Below are 20855 nucleotides of genomic sequence, written 5' to 3' on the forward strand. Positions count from 1 at the left end.
ATATAACCTAGATTTGAAGCTACTTAAGGTTTTAGCTTCAGTAACCCTTCTAGGTAGACTCTTCCACTACTGCCTAGACTGTTCCACTCATCCACTACTAGGTAGACTGTTCCACTCATCCACTACTAGGTAGACTGTTCCACTCATCCACTACTAGGTAGACTGCTCCACTTATCCACTACTAGGTAGACTGTTCCACTTATCCACTACTAGGCAGACTGCTCCACTTATCCACTACTAGGTAGACTGTTCCACTACTAGCTAGACTGTTCCACTACTAGGCAGACTGCTCCACTCATACACTAGGTAGACTGTTCCACTCATCCACTACTAGGTAGATCGTTCCACTCATCCACTACTAGGTAGACTGTTCCACTCATCCACTACTAGGTAGATCGTTCCACTCATCCACTACTAGGTAGACTATTTCACTCATCTACTACTAGGCGGACTGCTCCACTCTTCCATTATTAGGTAGACTGTTCCACTCATCCACTACTAGGTAGACTGTTCCACTCATCCACTACTAGGTAGACTGTTCCACTCATCCACTACTAGCTAGACTGTTCCACTCATACACTACTAGGAAGATTGTTCCACTCATCCACTACTAGGTAGACTGTTCCACTCATCCACTACTGGGTAGACTGTTCCACTCATCCACTACTAGGTAGACTTGACTTAACAAATCGTAATGACACGATTGCAAATAAACCATACCCCCGGCCGGGATTGAACCCGCGGTCATAGAGTCTCAAAACTCCAGCCCGTCGCGTTAGCCACTAGACCAGCTAGCCACAATAAGATTCATCCAACTAGGTATATTTCTACACCATAGGAAAGTTAGCACAGGCACCTCTGTGACCACAAATACAAGTTTTTACAGACGAATCTCCAGCTAGCGTGGCCGTGACGAACTCTAGCTCAAGTCCCTTCACTGCCGTCAACATGACTTAAGAAATCGTAATGACACGATTGCAAATAAACCATACCACGGCCACGCTAGCTGGAGATTCGTCTGTAAAAACTTGCATTTGTGGTCACAGAGGTGCCTGTGCTAACCTTCCTATGGTGTAGAAATATACCTAGTTGGATGAATCTTATTGTGGCTAGCTGGTCTAGTGGCTAACGCGACGGGCTGGAGTTTTGAGACTATGACCGCGGGTTCAATCCCGGCCGGGGGTATGGGGCTAGGTAGACTGTTCCACTCATCCACTACTAGGTAGACTGTTCCACTCACCCACTACTAGCTAGACTGTTCCACTCATCCACTACTAGGTAGACTGTTCCACTCACCCACTACTAGCTAGACTGTTCCACTCATCCACTACTATATTTCCAAACCAATATTTTCCAATATCCTTTCTAAATATAAATTTATCCAGTTTGAATCCATTATTTCGCGTTCTTTCAGAGCTAGAATCCTCGGACCTCGGACCCCACCCGTTCCACGGTACGGGCGGGGTTAGAACCCATGCCAAACGAGTCGTGAAACTCCAGGCCAGTGCGTAAACCACTGGACTCACACACTGCAATCGCGCTACGACGATTTCGTGGATCATGAGGGCCAAGAGCCTTGAAAAGATTGTGAATTAATTAATTATAATGACTGTAAACATTACAGACATGCGGGTATATAAGGCACGTGTGCAGCTCTGGTATAACTTAATGCCGGTAAACCTTACCGTTGAAAATCACGAACCAGACCAACTGAAAACGGAGAAAAATAGAATAATACAGTGGACCCCCGCATAACGATTACCTCCAAATGTGACCAATTATGTAAGTGTATTTATGTAAGTGCGTTTGTACGTGTATGTTTGGGGGTCTGAAATGGACTAATCTACTTCACAATATTCCTTATGGGAAAAAATTCGGTCAGTACTGGCACCTGAACATACTACTGGAATGAAAAAAGTTCGTTAACCGGGGGTCCACTATGTAAAGAACAATATAGGCACAATACCATGACTGGAACAATGCAAAAATAAACCGCACATAGGAGGAGCTTACCACGACGTTTCGGTCTGACTTCGACCATTTACAAAATCACACTGACAGAAGAGAGAGGATTGCTCTCTTATGTAACAGTGTGACTTTGTAAATGGTCGAAGTCAGACCGAAACGTCGTGGTAAGCTCCTCTCTCCTATGTGCGGGTCATTTGTGTGTAATATACATCATAAACACTGACCAATGAACAAATAAATCCCTTAAAAACACAACTTCTTTGTATTTCGGCTTAATTTGTAGATTTACATATGACCATTGCTGGTTCAAAAGGAGACATAATCGTGGCATACAAAATACTTCGGCACACGAACAATGTTGACGGTCACAGAGTGAAATGGGAGAGACAAAGAAAGGGAACACAGATGGAATCTAACCATCTAGACACGTTAGAGAAGCTATTTTTGTAGTTAAGAATTAAGACATTGAGAGTAGACGCTGGGCTACACACAGGTTCTTAAGCCAACGGTAATCCGTGAAAAGTCTAGAACCGGACCCAAGAGCAAGCGCTTAACACCGCAAACTCAGAGAGGCAAATACAAGAAGGTAATTTAAGAATTAGACACATGTGGAACATCTGGGTATATTTATTTGTAGACGTTTCGCCCACCAGTGACTTTATCAATGCAAGGACATAATGGGAAGACTGTAGACTTATATACAAAAGATTAGGTAATCAGTCCCTCAGTCTTGGAGTTGGTGAAGACCACCGTAGTCTTGAAGACTTCGGTGGTCTTCATTCTTTATGCCTTTGTAGTGTACTGATAAAGTCACTGGATGGCGAAACGTCTATAAATAAAAACACCCAGATGTTTTACATGTGTCTAATTCCTCATCATGTCGGTACCGTCTACCATTCATATACAAGAAGGTAATTACAGCAAGGTAATTAAACACGCCCTACAAACACGCAAACACACCAGCTCTGCAGAACAAGACAAGCGTAGCGCTTCCCTGAGAACCAAACACTCGCCTCGCTGCTCCTGTATATATGCATCTCATTACCTGGCGTGATCGACCAGGTTAAACCCGCTCAATCATGTCATCAACTGTTTCCTCACCTGTCTGTGCTAATGACTTGCTGGCAACATGCACACGTGAACAGAGGAAGGGTGTGGCGAAGGGATGTGGCGAAGGGGTGAGGTGAAGCAACGGGTGGAAGGGCCTCTTGTGGTAGTCTAACTTGGCTATTTGTGATTCCGGATTCTGTGATCTTCTTAAGTCAGCCTTTAAACTCCCATTATATTTTCTGTACTGTTAAACCTTCTTAATAAACCATATATCGTCTGATAAATTAAACACATGTGCAACATTTGCGTATGTTTATTCCGGAAAGTTTCGCCTGCATAGTAGGAATCTTTAGAGTACAAAGGCAACAGAAGTGGGAGAGATGCGAAGACGATGTTAATCACTCCATCACCCTTGAAGACGTAGTGTTAGGTGATCAGTCCCTCAGCCTGGAGGAGAGTTCAGCTCCGTGGTCTGGGACAATGTGGAGCTGGTGCAACAGTGTAAAGACGCGGCCCGGTCTGTAACCAGGCCTCATGGTGGATCAGGGCTTGATCAACAATGCTGTTACTAGGTGCCTGTCCAGTGCCTGCTTGAAGACGGCCTGGGATCTTGAAGACAGCCAGGGGTCTTGAAGACAACCAGGGGTGTTGAAGACAACCAGGGATGTTGAAGACAGGCAGGGGTTTTGAAGACAGGCAGGGGTCTTGAAGACAGGCAGGGGTCTTGAAGATAGCCAGGGGTCTTGAAGATAGCCAGGGGTCTTGAAGATAGCCGGGGGTCTTGAAGATAGCCAGGGGTCTTGAAGATAGCCAGGGGTCTTGAAGATAGCCAGGGGTCTTGAAGATAGCCAGGGGTCTTGAAGATAGCCAGGGGTCTTGAAGACAACCAGGTGTCTTGAAGACAACCAGGGATGTTGAAGACAGCCAGGGGTCTTGAAGACAACCAGGTGTCTTGAAGACAACCAGGGATGTTGAAGACAGCCAGGGGTCTTGAAGACAACCAGGGGTGTTGAAGACAACCAGGGGTCTTGAAGACAACCAGGTGTCTTGAAGACAACCAGGGATGTTGAAGACAGCCAGGGGTCTTGAAGACAACCAGGGGTGTTGAAGACAACCAGGGGTCTTGAAGACAACCAGGTGTGTTGAAGACAACCAGGGGTCTTGAAGACAACCAGGGGTCTTGAAGACAACCAGGGATGTTGAAGACAGCCAGGGGTCTTGAAGACAACCAGGGGTCTATTGGCAATCCCCCTTATATAGTAGAAATAAGAATATAATTATTGCGCAAGGCATTTTTATATATCCCATTTATAATTTAAAGTCAACATTTCTATATCTTATAAATTAAGTCTTTACTCAAATATTTAGAAACAAAAATTAACTTAGTTTCAGCGTAAAAAAAATAATAAAATACAGTCAGGGGCCCAGTTCTTAGTGGACGGGGGCTTTTCAGAAGAGGATTTTTGAAACCAAGAGATCCAGATCCATTTTACCTTTCCTTCATTTTTTTTCCTGTGGTTTGTAACGATATATCTATATATAATTGATTCCGAGTGACGACACAGGTTCTCGTCATCAAAGGGATTGAGATCATTAAGTCTCTCTCAGTGGAATGATTACAAGACTGTGTAAGTAGACATTTGTAAATAAATATTTACCTGGCTGAGTGTGTGTGTCTGTGTGTGTGTATATACTCACCTACTTGTAATCACCTAGTTGTGGTTGCAAGGGTCGATTCACAGCTCCTTGCCCCGCCTTTTCACTGGTGGCTACTAGGTTGCTCTTCCTGCTCCATGAGCTTTATCATATCTCTTCTTAAAGCTGCGTAATGATCCTGCCTCCACTACATCACTTTCCAGACTGTCTGACTTCCTGACAACTCTGTGATTCATCTGAGTCTTCATCTTCCAACTGTGACCCCTTGTTACTGTGTCCCATCTCTGGAACATTCTGTCTCTGTCCACCTTGTCAATTCCTCTCAGAATTTTATATATCGTTATCATATCCCCCCCTATCTCTCCTGTCTTCCAGTGTCGTCACGTCGATTTTCCTTACCTCTCCTCGTAGGACATGCCACTTAGCTCCGGGACTAGTCTTGTTGCAAACTTTTGCACTTTTTCTAATTTCCTTACACGCTTGGCTAGGTGTGGGTTCCAAACTGGTGCTGCGTACTAGAGTATAGGCCTAACATACAAGGTCTTGAACGATTCCTTATTGAGATGTCAGAATGCTATTCTTAGGTCTGCTAGTCGCCCATATGCTGCAGCAACTATTTGGTGGATGTGCGCCTCAGGAGATGTGCTCGATGTTATATTCACCCCAAGATCTTTTTTTCTTGAGTGAGGTTTGTAGTCTCTGGCCCTCTAGACTGTACTCCGTCTGCGGTCTTTTTTGCCCTTCCCCAGTCTTCATGATTTTGCACTTGGTGGGTTGAACTCCAGGAGCCAATTGCTGGACCAGGCCTGCAACCTGTCCAGATCCCTTTGTAGTTCTGTCTGGTCCTCGTCCGATTGAATTCTCATCAACTTTACATCTGCAAACAGAGACACTTCGGAATCTATTCCTTCCGTCAAGTCGTTCACAAATACCAGAAACAGCACCGGTCCTAGGACTGACCCCTGTGAAACCCCGCTCGTCACAGGCGCCCACTGTGACACCTCGCCACGTGAGAATTAGACACATGTGCAACATCTGCGTATCTGTAGACGTTTCGCCCTCCAGCAGCTTTATCAATACAAATTCTAGGACTTAATTGGGTGGAAGCAGGAATTAAGTGGAAGCATTAGGAGGCGGAGTCACAGTAGAACCATCCACTAGTGTAAGTAGATCGTCATCCACAAGTTGGATCCAACATGCTGCAGTATCTGACAGATATGATATATCTGGAGGAAACATAGGCCAACTCTCTTATTACTTTCGTTTTTCCTGGGTATGACTTTTTTCTCTATCTTGGTACTGTCCAGCTAAGTATCTCACCTCATTATTTGCGTTTTTTCCAATTCTCTTTCCCACTCTTCTGCATATGAGAATATGTTTCCTTCCTGCACAGTTTCCTCTGAAACATTACAGGAAAAACCTTTAAGGGGAGTAAAACGATATTATATACACAAATAACCCGAGTATAAGAAAGAGAAACTCATGACGATGTTCGGTTCGATTTGGATCATTAACTAGTTACATTAACTCATAAGGTAAGGGAGCCAGAGTATATACGAGTGAAGGTAAGGGAGCCAGTGTATGTACGAGTGAAGGTAAGGGAGCCAGTGTATGTACGAGTGAAGGTAAGGGAGCCAGTGTATGTACGAGTGAAGGTAAGGGAGCCAGTGTATGTACGAGTGAAGGTAAGGGAGCCAGTGTATGTACGAGTGAAGGTAAGGGAGCCAGTGTATGTACGAGTGAAGGTAAGGGAGCCAGTGTATGTACGAGTGAAGGTAAGGGAGCCAGTGTATGTACGAGTGAAGGTAAGGGAGCCAGTGTATGTACGAGTGAAGGTAAGGGAGCCAGTGTATGTACGAGTGAAGGTAAGGGAGCCAGTGTATATACGAGTGAAGATAAAGGATGGGAGAGACAGAAAAATGAAAGAAGTGTAAACAGAAGTGGAAGAGGTAGCGCAGGTAGTAGTAGTAGTAGTAGTAGTAGTAGCATCAGCAGTTGTAGTAGTAGTAGTAGCATCAGCAGTTGTAGTAGTAGTAGTAGCATCAGCAGTTGTAGTAGTAGTAGTAGCATCAGCAGTTGTAGTAGTAGTAGTAGCATCAGCAGTTGTAGTAGTAGCAGTAGCATCAGCAGTTGTAGTAGTAGTAGTAATAGTAGTAACAGTAGTAACAGAATTGCTTCAGGAGAGCTCCTGATCCACGACAGTGGAACCAACACAGGCAAAGCAAAATAGAAGAAAGGAAAACAGAAGGATGACATTACGGAAAAATTATTAACGAATCGATAAGTATTATGTAAACAAAAATATGTCAACTTAAACTACAATAAACGAATAATTAAATTAACAATTTAGCCAGCATTAAACCATAATTTGTTAACCCAGTGAATAACTTTGGAAATGTATGCAAAACCTATAAGTTAACATTTAACCACAATATCTGTTGGTAAATCCAATTAGACACAAAAACATTGATAATTGACGTGCAATGAGCACTTGTCGTGGTTGAAGGGGATCCTCTCAGAAACAGCGAAACAGTTATGGACGAGAGACTCTGTGTGGACTGAAAGTTGGATTTCCAGCTGCACTACCAGCTGCACTACCAGCTGCACTACCAGCTGCACTACCAGTTGCACTACCAGTTGCACTACCAGCTGGGCTACCAGCTGGACTACCAGTTGCACTACCAGCTGGGCTACCAGCTGCACTACCAGTTGCACTACCAGCTGGGCTACCAGCTGCACTACCAGTTGCACTACCAGCTGCACTACCAGTTGCACTACCAGTTGCACTACCAGCTGGGCTACCAGCTGCACTACCAGTTGCACTACCAGCTGGGCTACCAGCTGCACTACCAGTTGCACTACCAGCTGCACTACCAGTTGCACTACCAGTTGCACTACCAGTTGCACTACCAGCTGGGCTACCAGCTGGACTACCAGTTGCACTCCCAGCCCACTAACACCCAGGTACCTATTTTACTGCTAGATGAACATGGACAACCGGTGTAAGGAAGCACGCCCAATGTTTACACCCTTGCTGAAAATCGACCCACGGACCCTCAGTGTGCGAAGCAAAAACTTTGCCTACCAGGCCACGGGCCTTTGCGGGTCATTTGTGTAATGAATAGTTATATTATTGTTCTTTATTCTAATATCTAGCATTTCTATTGTACCATTTGATAAATTCCAATTTTGCATAGTGCCTTGCTTTAGTTCTAGTCCTGTTTGTGACTCGGTGTTTGAACTTAATTGGTTCCTAGGTGGTGTTGGAACTGCAGAAAGTTCGATATCCGAAACAGTATTTCCAAGGCTTTAATTATCAGCCTCACACACTGGAGGATGTTGAACTGACTCCTTCCAAAAGTCTGAGAGTCAGGTCAGTGTCAGAGGTCACTTCAAAGCACTTTTGCAACAGAGCTTTCATGTAAATCTTATTAAAACTGAATTGTAAACAAGTCACCGAGTTCGGACTCCAGGAAAACGTTCAAAGACCAAGTCAGTTTTGTTCAGAAAAAAATATTCGGACTCCGGTTCGTTCAAAGTCCGATACTTTTCATGTTCCATTTATATCTCTACATATTAAAGTAAATGTTTACGATAGATTCAGATAGGGAGATTTTTTTTTTTTTTCGTAAGCACTGTTGATAGATTTACCCATAAAATAATGGAAGTTACAAAACAGAAGGGAAATGGAAATTGTTGGAGTGGGGGAAAAAATTGTTTTAAAGAATATGATGAGTTGTATACGAGGGAAATTTACTTCAGTTTACCTGGCACTCAAACAAGGCCAGCCTCTCTCTCTCTCTCTCTCTCTCTCTCTCTCTCTCTCTCTCTCTCTCTCTCTCTCTCTCTCTCTCTCTCTTCTCGTCTCTTTTCACAGGATTTTACAAGGTTAGGTTACGGATCCCTAGCTTTGTTGACAAGCTATTTACAAGTTAAGGATCCCTAGCTTTGTTGACAAGCTATTTACAAGTTAAGGATCCCTAGCTTTGTTGACAAGCTATTTACAAGTTAAGGATCCCTAGCTTTTTTGACAAGTTATTTACAAGTTAAGGATCCCTAGCTTTGTTGACAAGCTATTTACAAATTAAGGATCCCTAGCTTTGTTGACAAGCTATTTACAAGTTAAGGATCCCTAGCTTTGTTGACAAGCTATTTACAAGTTAAGGATCCCTAGCTTTGTTGACAAGCTATTTACAAGTTAAGGATCCCTAGCTGTATTGACAAGCTATTTACAAGTTAAGGATCCCTAGCTTTATTGACAAGCTATTTACAAGTTAAGGATCCCTAGCTTTATTGACAAGCTATTTACAAGTTAAGGATCCCTAGCTTTATTGACAAGCTATTTACAAGTTAAGGATCCCTAGCTTTGTTGACAAGCTATTTACAAGTTAAGGATCCCTAGCTTTGTTGACAAGCTATTTACAAGTTAAGGATCCCTAGCTTTATTGACAAGTTATTTACAAGTTAAGGATCCCTAGCTTTGTTGTCAAGCTATTTACAAGTTAAGGATCCCTAGCTTTATTGACAAGCTATTTACAAGTTAAGGATCCCTAGCTTTATTGACAAGCTATTTACAAGTTAAGGATCCCTAGCTTTATTGACAAGCTATTTACAAGTTAAGGATCCCTAGCTTTGTTGACAAGCTATTTACAAGTTAAGGATCCCTAGCTTTGTTGACAAGCTATTTACAAGTTAAGGATCCCTAGCTTTGTTGACAAGCTATTTACAAGTTAAGGATCCCTAGCTTTATTGACAAGCTATTTACAAGTTAAGGATCCCTAGCTTTATTGACAAGCTATTTACAAGTTAAGGATCCCTAGCTTTATTAACAAGCTATTTACAAGTTAAGGATCCCTAGCTTTACTGACAAGCTATTTACAAGTTAAGGATCCCTAGCTTTGTTGACAAGCTATTTACAAGTTAAGGATCCCTAGCTTTGTTGACAAGCTATTTACAAGTTAAGGATCCCTAGCTTTGTTGACAAGCTATTTACAAGTTAAGGATCCCTAGCTTTATTGACAAGCTATTTACAAGTTAAGGATTCCTAGCTTTATTGACAAGCTATTTACAAGTTAAGGATCCCTAGCTTTATTGACAAGCTATTTACAAGTTAAGGATCCCTAGCTTTATTGACAAGCTATTTACAAGTTAAGGATCCCTAGCTTTATTGACAAGCTATTTACAAGTTAAGGATCCCTAGCTTTGTTGACAAGCTATTTACAAGTTAAGGATCCCTAGCTTTGTTGACAAGCTATTTACAAGATAAGGATCCCTAGCTTTGTTGACAAGCTATTTACAAGTTAAGGATCCCTAGCTTTATTGACAAGCTATTTACAAGTTAAGGATCCCTAGCTTTATTGACAAGCTATTTACAAGTTAAGGATCCCTAGCTTTATTGACAAGCTATTTACAAGTTAAGGATCCCTAGCTTTATTGACAAGCTATTTACAAGTTAAGGATCCCTAGCTTTGTTGACAAGCTATTTACAAGTTAAGGATCCCTAGCTTTGTTGACAAGCTATTTACAAGTTAAGAATCCCTAGCTTCGTTGACAAGCTATTTACAAGTTAAGGATCCCTAGCTTTGTTGACAAGCTATTTACAAGTTAAGGATCCCTAGCTTTGTTGACAAGCTATTTACAAGTTAAGGATCCCTAGCTTTATTGACAAGCTATTTACAAGTTAAGGATCCCTAGCTTTACTGACAAGCTATTTCAAGTTAAGGATCCCTAGCTTTATTGACAAGCTATTTACAAGTTAAGGATCCCTAGCTTTATTGACAAGCTATTTACAAGTTAAGGATCCCTAGCTTTATTGACAAGCTATTTACAAGTTAAGGATCCCTAGCTTTGTTGACAAGCTATTTACAAGTTAAGGATCCCTAGCTTTGTTGACAAGCTATTTACAAGTTAAGAATCCCTAGTTTCGTTGACAAGCTATTTACAAGTTAAGGATCCCTTGCTTTGTTGACAAGCTATTTACAAGTTAAGGATCCCTAGCTTTGTTGACAAGCTATTTACAAGTTAAGGATCCCTAGCTTTATTGACAAGCTATTTACAAGTTAAGGATCCCTAGCTTTATTGACAAGCTATTTCAAGTTAAGAATCCCTAGCTTTATTGACAAGCTATTTACAAGTTAAGGATCCCTAGCTTTATTGACAAGCTATTTACAAGTTAAGGATCCCTAGCTTTGTTGACAAGCTATTTACAAGTTAAGGATCCCTAGCTTTGTTGACAAGCTATTTACAAGTTAAGGATCCCTAGCTTTATTGACAAGCTATTTACAAGTTAAGGATCCCTAGCTTTATTGACAAGCTATTTACAAGTTAAGGATCCCTAGCTTTATTGACAAGCTATTTACAAGTTAAGGATCCCTAGCTTTGTTGACAAGCTATTTACAAGTTAAGGATCCCTAGCTTTGTTGACAAGCTATTTACAAGTTAAGGATCCCTAGCTTTGTTGACAAGCTATTTACAAGTTAAGGATCCCTAGCTTCCTTGACAAGCTATTTACAAGTTAAGGATCCCTAGCTTTGTTGACAAGCTATTTACAAGTTAAGGATCCCTAGCTTTGTTGACAAGGTATTTACAAGTTAAGGATCCCTAGCTTTATTGACAAGCTATTTACAAGTTAAGGATCCCTAGCTTTATTGACAAGCTATTTACAAGTTAAGGAACCCTAGCTTTATTGACAAGCTATTTACAAGTTAAGTAACCCTAGCTTTATTGACAAGCTATTTACAAGTTAAGGATCCCTAGCTTTATTGACAAGCTATTTACAAGTTAAGGAACCCTAGCTTTATTGACAAGCTATTTACAAGTTAAGGAACCCTAGCTTTATTGACAAGCTATTTACAAGTTAAGGATCCCTAGCTTTGTTGACAAGCTATTTACAAGTTAAGGATCCCTAGCTTTGTTGACAAGCTATTTACAAGTTAAGGATCCCTAGCTTTGTTGACAAGCTATTTACAAGTTAAGGATCCCTAGCTTCCTTGACAAGCTATTTACAAGTTAAGGATCCCTAGCTTTGTTGACAAGCTATTTACAAGTTAAGGATCCCTAGCTTTGTTGACAAGGTATTTACAAGTTAAGGATCCCTAGCTTTATTGACAAGCTATTTACAAGTTAAGGATCCCTAGCTTTATTGACAAGCTATTTACAAGTTAAGGAACCCTAGCTTTATTGACAAGCTATTTACAAGTTAAGTAACCCTAGCTTTATTGACAAGCTATTTACAAGTTAAGGATCCCTAGCTTTATTGACAAGCTATTTACAAGTTAAGGAACCCTAGCTTTATTGACAAGCTATTTACAAGTTAAGGAACCCTAGCTTTATTGACAAGCTATTTACAAGTTAAGGATCCCTAGCTTTGTTGACAAGCTATTTACAAGTTAAGGATCACTAACTTTATTTACAAGCTAAGAGCTGTTGCCTACATCTCTCTCTCTCTCTCTCTCTCTCTCTCTCTCTCTCTCTCTCTCTCTCTCTCTCTCTCTCTCTCTCTCTTTATCTTTCTAGGGATTACAAAGAAAACCTCGTCAGAAATTTTAGTAACGAGACCAATTGAAATACGTCCCAATTAACCAGTGGCTAAGTCCGCCTGTTAAGCCGGACGTTCTCGTCGCCAGCGTACCTTGTGTGGTAACTAAGGAACGAAATAAATATGAATATTCCCAGAATCCTGATATTATTGCTTTCAGTGAAACCTGCACAAATACTCCAAATTTATTTTTTACCGGACTTATCCATATCTGGACACAACATTCCACACAATATATATATATATATTGTGTGTGTGTGTGTGCAGAACAACCACTGTGAAAAAAATAATGAAATTCCAATCGCTTTCGTGACTTCTTACATTATCAAGGAATTTAAAAAATACAAGTATGTATGTATAATGTTGGCCAAGACCTTGGTCCTGGCACGGGTCTTAATCTTGCGATGACCCGTCTCTGCCTCCTGAAGGAGAAAGGTTTCTGCAATGTTGCAACGTATGTTGCTGAAGCAGTGTTCTGGTCGTTCATCTGGTGCGTCTTATAAGCAACAACACCGTCCGTAATATGAACATTGGAGTACGTACATGTTCATGCTGGACGCATTACAAACTATATATATTTAGATATGTATATGCATACATGCACTCCTGAGGTCACTCTACACGGGTAACAGCTTGTCTGGTTCGTTGACTCCATGGTACACTAGTGTAGCCGCAGTCATCTCTGGGTCTTCTTCGGGAGGGGACATCAGTGGTAGTTGCCTGCAGAGTGTCTCAGTAACTTAGCACTCCAGGAGATAATGTGTTAGGGGGAGCTGGACAACGTGCTGGCAGTACTGGCACATCTCCTCAGCCTTGTCTACCATCATCTGGGCTGTGGGAAAGCCCAAACGAAGCCGGTGGATGCCGGTACTCTCTGCTCTGGACCAGTTTCTATCATATGGAGGGGGTTCTCCCTGACTCGCTGCTCGGTACCACTGTTGAGATGGGGTATCACCTAAGACCTCCCCCATAAGTTTCATGGCTCTGGCAGCCACCAGTTTGGTCTGTCGTAGGCTGATTGGGACAGTAATCCCAACATGTGGATACTCTGTGGCTGCCTTGGCTGCATCATCTGCCGCCTCATTTCCCCGGATGCCAGCATGGCTGGGGATCCAGTTCAATGTTGATCTGTTACCCTGAACTTCCAGGTTAACAGAAAGGCATATAAAGATGAGACTACACCTCACTGCCGCCCACCAACACCTGACTTTTTATAATGATGTTGGTAGGTTGTCAAGGACCAGTGAAACACAGCTTACATTCTACCCAAAAATTTATCTAATGTACCTTAAATTCCTCCCAAATTTTATGAATTATAAATGAATCCAATTTATATAACCCAAAAGAAATACATGATTCTATTATATTCCTGTCGGCCATGGACTGCCATGATATAACTTTCTCGACATTTTGAAAATCAACTAGATGGTTAATATCTTTCACGGTTATAAACACACCATTAGAATCTTCACTTCTAATGCTATATTTCTGTTCTTTTAACATTAAAGTTAGAAATATTGTGCCAACATTAAAGTTAGAAATATTGTGCCAACATTAAAGTTAGAAATATTGTGCCAACATTAAAGTTAGAAATATTGTGCCAACATTAAAGTTAGAAATATTGTGCCAACATTAAAGTTAGAAATATTGTGCCAACATTAAAGTTAGAAATATTGTGCCAACATTAAAGTTAGAAATATTGTGCAAACATTAAAGTTAGGAATATTTCCAGCATCACTATCACTGCTATAACAACTATCATCACTATCACTGCTATAACAACTATCATCACTATCACTGCTATAACAACTATCATCACTATCACTGCTATAACAACTATCATCACTATCACTGCTATAACAACTATCATCACTATCACTACTGTAACTATCATCACTATCACTGCTATAACAACTATCATCACTATCACTGCTAAAACAACTATCATCACTATCACTACTATAACTATCATCACTATCACTGCTATAACAACTATCATCACTATCACTGCTATAACAACTATCATCACTATCACTACTAAAACTATCATCACTATCACTGCTATAACAACTATCATCACTATCACTACTATAACTATCATCACTATCACTGCTATAACAACTATCATCACTATCACTACTATAACTATCATCACTATCACTGCTATAACAACTATCATCACTATCACTACTATAACTATCATCACTATCACTGCTATAACAACTATCATCACTATCACTACTATAACAACTATCATCACTATCACTACTATAACTATCATCACTATCACTGCTATAACAACTATCACTATCACTACTATAACTATCATCACTATCACTGCTATAACAACTATCATCACTATCACTACTATAACAACTATCATCACTATCACTACTATAACTATCATCACTATCACTGCTATAACAACTATCATCACTATCACTGCTATAACAACTATCATCACTATCACTGCTATAACAACTATCATCACTATCACTGCTATTACAACTATCATCACTATCACTACTATAACAACTATCATCACTATCACTACTATAACTATCATCACTATCACTGCTATAACAACTATCATCACTATCACTACTATAACTATCATCACTATCACTGCTATAACAACTATCATCACTATCACTACTATAACAACTATCATCACTATCACTACTATAACAACTATCATCACTATCACTGCTATAACAACTATCATCACTATCACTGCTATAACAACTATCATCACTATCACTGCTATAACAACTATCATCACTATCACTACTATAACTATCATCACTATCACTGCTATAACAACTATCATCACTATCACTGCTATAACAACTATCATCACTATCACTGCTATAACAACTATCATCACTATCACTGCTATAACAACTATCATCACTATCACTGCTATAACAACTATCATCACTATCACTGCTATAACAACTATCATCACTATCACTGCTATAACAACTATCATCACTATCACTACTATAACTATCATCACTATCACTGCTATAACAACTATCATCACTATCACTACTATAACTATCATCACTATCACTGCTATAACAACTATCATCACTATCACTACTATAAGTATCATCACTATCACTACTATAAGTATCATCACTATCACTGCTATAACAACTATCATCACTATCACTACTATAACAACTATCATCACTATCACTACTATAACTATCATCACTATCACTGCTATAACAACTATCATCACTATCACTACTATAACTATCATCACTATCACTGCTATAACAACTATCATCACTATCACTACTATAACTATCATCACTATCACTGCTATAACAACTATCATCACTATCACTACTATAACAACTATCATCACTATCACTACTATAACTATCATCACTATCACTGCTATAACAACTATCATCACTATCACTACTATAACTATCATCACTATCACTGCTATAACAACTATCATCACTATCACTACTATAAGTATCATCACTATCACTACTATAAGTATCATCACTATCACTGCTATAACAACTATCATCACTATCACTACTATAACAACTATCATCACTATCACTACTATAACTATCATCACTATCACTGCTATAACAGCTATCATCACTATCACTACTATAACTATCACTATCACTGCTATAACAACTATCATCACTATCACTACTATAACAACTATCATCACTATCACTACTATAACTATCATCACTATCACTGCTATAACAACTATCATCACTATCACTGCTATAACAACTATCATCACTATCACTGCTATAACAACTATCATCACTATCACTGCTATAACAACTATCATCACTATCACTACTATAACTATCATCACTATCACTACTGCTACCACTATCACCACCAGTATTATCACCACCACTACTACCACCACCACCATCACCACCACCGCTATCACCACTACCACTATCACCATCATCGCTATCACCACCATCGCTATCACCACCATCGCTATCACCACCATCGCTATCACCACCACCACTATCACCATCATCGCTATCATCACCATCGTTATCACCACTAACGCTATCACCACCACCACTATCACCACCAATATCACCACCACCGCTATCATCACCACTACTATCACCACCACTGTCACCAAGACTATCACCACCATAGCTACCAGTCTCTGGGTGCTGTAGAGAGGCTGTGAGGCAGGGTGTGAGAGGCTGTGAGGCAGGGTGTGAAAGGCTGTGAGGCAGGGTGTGAGAGGCTGTGAGGGAGGGTGTGAGAGGCTGTGAGGCAAGGTGTGAGAGGCTGTGAGGCAAGGTGTGAGAGGCTGTGAGGCAAGGTGTGAGAGGCTGTGAGGCAAGGTGTGAGAGGCTGTGAGGCAGGGTGTGAGAGGCTGTGAGGCAAGGTGTGAGAGGCTGTGAGGCAGGGTGTGAGAGGCTGTGAGGCAGGGTGTGAGAGGCTGTGAGGCAAGGTGTGAGAGGCTGTGAGGCAGGGTGTGAGAGGCTGTGAGGCAGGGTGTGAGAGGCTGTGAGGCAGGGTGTGAGAGGCTGTGAGGCAGGGTGTGAAAGGCTGTGAGGCAGGGTGTGAGAGGCTGTGAGGCAGGGTGTGAGAGGCTGTGAGGCAAGGTGTGAGAGGCTGTGAGGCAGGGTGTGAGAGGCTGTGAGGCAGGGTGTGAGAGGCTGTGAGGCAAGGTGTGAGAGGCTGTGAGGCAGGGTGTGAGAGGCTGTGAGGCAGGGTGTGAGAGGCTGTGAGGCAAGGTGTGAGAGGCTGTGAGGCAGGGTGTGAGAGGCTGTGAGGCAGTGTGTGAGAGGCTGTGAGGCAGGGTGTGAGAGGCTGTGAGGCAGGGTGTGAGAGGCTGTGAGGCAGGGTGTGAGAGGCTGTGAGGCAAGGTGTGAGAGGCTGTGAGGCAGGGTGTGAGAGGCTGTGAGGCAGGGTGTGAGAGGCTGTGAGGCAGGGTGTGAGAGGCTGTGAGGCAGGGTGCGAGAGGCTGTGAGGCAGGGTGCGAGAGGCTGTGAGGCAGGGTGTGAGAGGCTGTGAGGCAATGTGTGAGAGGCTGTGAGGCAGGGTGTGAGAGGCTGTGAGGCAGGGTGTGAGAGGCTGTGAGGCAGGGTGTGAGAGGCTGTGAGGCAGGGTGCGAGAGGCTGTGAGGCAGGGTGTGAGAGGCTGTGAGGCAGGGTGCGAGAGGCTGTGAGGCAGGGTGTGAGAGGCTGTGAGGCAGGGTGTGAGAGGCTGTGAGGCAAGGTGTGAGAGGCTGTAAGGCAGGGTGTGAGAGGCTGTGAGGCAGGGTGTGAGAGGCTGTGAGGCAAGGTGTGAGAGGCTGTGAGGCAGGGTGTGAGAGGCTGTGAGGCAGGGTGTGAGAGGCTGTGAGGCAGGGTGTGAGAGGCTGTGAGGCAGGGTGCGAGAGGCTGTGAGGCAGGGTGTGAGAGGCTGTGAGGCAGTGTGTGAGAGGCTGTGAGGCAAGGTGTGAGAGGCTGTGAGGCAGGGTGTGAGAGGCTGTGAGGCAGGGTGTGAGAGGCTGTGAGGCAGGGTGTGAGAGGCTGTGAGGCAAGGTGTGAGAGGCTGTGAGGCAGGGTGTGAGAGGCTGTGAGGCAAGGTGTGAGAGGCTGTGAGGCAGGGTGTGAGAGGCTGTGAGGCAGGGTGCGAGAGGCTGTGAGGCAGGGTGTGAGAGGCTGTGAGGCAGGGTGTGAGAGGCTGTGAGGCAAGGTGTGAGAGGCTGTGAGGCAGGGTGTGAGAGGCTGTGAGGCAGTGTGTGAGAGGCTGTGAGGCAGGGTGTGAGAGGCTGTGAGGCAGGGTGCGAGAGGCTGTGAGGCAGGGTGTGAGAGGCTGTGAGGCAGGGTGTGAGAGGCTGTGAGGCAGGGTGTGAGAGGCTGTGAGGCAGGGTGTGAGAGGCTGTGAGGCAGGGTGTGAGAGGCTGTGAGGCAGGGTGCGAGAGGCTGTGAGGCAGGGTGCGAGAGGCTGTGAGGCAAGGTGTGAGAGGCTGTGAGGCAGGGTGTGAGAGGCTGTGAGGCAGGGTGTGAGAGGCTGTGAGGCAGGGTGTGAGAGGCTGTGAGGCAGGGTGCGAGAGGCTGTGAGGCAGGGTGTGAGAGGCTGTGAGGCAGTGTGTGAGAGGCTGTGAGGCAAGGTGTGAGAGGCTGTGAGGCAGGGTGTGAGAGGCTGTGAGGCAGGGTGTGAGAGGCTGTGAGGCAGACTCAGATCCCTGAGGATGCTTAAGACAGTGAGATCACAATGATCACCATATTTATGGTGGGCTCACCCTCTAACTCCACACTATCCACCGCATTTTCGAGCCTCTGAAGATGTGTTTCTGGAGGCGCTAAACCCTCGTGGGTCGTTCAGTGCAAGACGTGTTAAAGGTTTTGTTCACTAATTACAGGTTTTCCAGCTCATTTAACGACCCCATTATAAAGCCATAATGGTGGAGAGCTCATAAACCAAGGAAATGCAGCCACCCTTCCCTTAGATCGATCCCGATTGCTTTTTATTTCCCATTCGGTTATAGAGAAAAAATGAAAAACGTTATGGAAAATGTAAATTATGTAAATTATGTGTAAATTATGATAAGCTATGTTTATCTTGACGATTAATGAAGAATAAGACACGGAAAATGAAGACAGTGTGTGTATCGACCTTTATGTGAGGCCCTCTTCAGCAGATCTGCTGAAGACGAGCCCAATTGGAAGTCAAAAAAAAAGGTGATTTTTTTTTTAATGGCTAAAAAGTTAGACACATTTATATGGATATGTGAGGCAACAGGCCTCCAGCAGCAACAGCTTGGTTGACCAGGCAAGCACCAGACGAGCCTGGCTCATGGCCGGGCTCCAAGAGTAGTGAGACTCGGTAGTGTGAATGTTATACAAAGAATAAGGAATAAAATCTCTGAATCAGTGATACAAGACATGAAAAACATAATTCGAGAAGAAGACGAAATATTTCTGATGGTTTGGCCATGTAGAAAGAATGGAGAAAAGCCGTCCGAGAGAGAGAGAATATATGTGGGTGTTGGGACTTAAGAATGTGTAGTGGAGGACTGAGGAAGAATTGAAGAGATGAGAGAATGAGGTGCAGCTAGAAGTTCACGATCCTCTGACGATATATATTAGAGAGTTAGATCCCAGTAGCGAAAAAGTGTTCAATGCTATTTGACTTTCTATTGGAGTTTGAGCATGGTAAACTCTCGGAAAGGATTCACAGAAACCAGGTAGCTATTTTGGGAGGTGGGAAGTGAAATACTTGCCCAGTGAATTTCCCGTTGCAATGCTGCACAGGGTATCAACATTTCAATGCAACGAAGGACTGAGTGATAGTGGCTCACCGTATTGATAAATATTTAATATGATGCTATACAGATTTATTAGGTAAGACACATATGCAACAGTTAGGTATCTTTATTTCGAAACGTTTCGCCTACACAGTAGGCTTCTTCAGTCGAGTACAGAAAGGTTGATAGAAGCAGAAGATACTTGAAGACGATGTAATCAGTCCATCACCCTTAAAGTTTTGAGGTGGTCAGTCCCTCAGTCTGGAGTAGAGCATTGTTCCGTTGCATATGTGTCTTACCTAACAATCTGTCGGTATTTCATACCATTTTAATGTTTATACAGATTTAAACAAATCATATATACGTTGCAAAACTGTTGAGAATAAAAGCGTAATGATACCTGCCCTCTGAATTTCCCTTTGCAATGTTGTACATAAGACTAACATTGCACTGCAACGAAAGACTGAGTGATTGTGAATGCAACTCGCTCTGCCTTATTGGGCCCCTCAAGGAAGGCTCCTTGACGCTGGTGAGGGGCTCTTGATCTAGGGAATTGGATCTGTGCTCCAGTTCCCTGAATTAAGCCTGAATGCCTTCCATCCCCCCATAGGCGCTGTATAATCCTACGGGTTTAGTGCTTCCCCCTTGATTATAATAATAATAATCTGCCTTATTGGGGAATATTTCATGTTTCTATACAAATTTAAACAACAAATGAAATATACGATGCAAAACTGTCAAAAATCAAAACGTAATGATACCCAAGACTGATCCTCTTAATTAGGGCAAAGCAAATTTTATCAGATCCTGTTAGTTATGCGGCGAACGAGACCAAAATAAGTCTGGTCGAAATGACTGATATATTACACGTGTAAACGACAGAGTTTTTCTCTCGTTGAAACAGAATTCTTTGATGTTCTTACCTTAAACCTCTCGTTAATCTTCTTTTCCACGGGGTTACATCATGGAGGAGTTTGTTTACGTTCCCGGCTCAGTCATAACTTCCGTCTCTCCACAGGAATTTATTTTCAGTTTTTTTCTTACCTATTGAATTCCGGGATAGATAATTAATATCTATTGTTACGGTCTCGTTGAGCAAGAACAACTGTGAGAGATGAAACAAAAGAGAGAGAAAAGCGCCATCGACATCACGATTTTTGGTTCGTGTGGACAGACCATCGTCGCTAAAATATGGAGGATAATTTCGTCTAGTTGTGGGTTTTCCTGCCGGAAATTATTTTGCAAGATAAAATTAACGCCACTAAGTTATTTATGAATATTTGACATTATAATGTGTGTGCGCTCACCTAGTTGTGGTAGCAGAAGTCGATTCATAGCTCCTGGCCCCGCCTCTTCACTGGTCGCTACTAGGTCATTCTCCCT

General features: G+C 42.5%; 1 long non-coding RNA gene across 1 annotated transcript in view; it reads left to right on the top strand.

Moving 5' to 3' along the window:
* The window catches only part of LOC138855391 (uncharacterized), a 287956-nt gene that overhangs the window by 174352 nt on the left and 92749 nt on the right, over positions 1-20855 (top strand). The window lies entirely within an intron of this gene.

The sequence above is a fragment of the Cherax quadricarinatus genome, chromosome 92, assembly GCF_038502225.1.
Source record: "Cherax quadricarinatus isolate ZL_2023a chromosome 92, ASM3850222v1, whole genome shotgun sequence".
In the NCBI taxonomy this organism is placed as follows: domain Eukaryota; kingdom Metazoa; phylum Arthropoda; class Malacostraca; order Decapoda; family Parastacidae; genus Cherax; species Cherax quadricarinatus.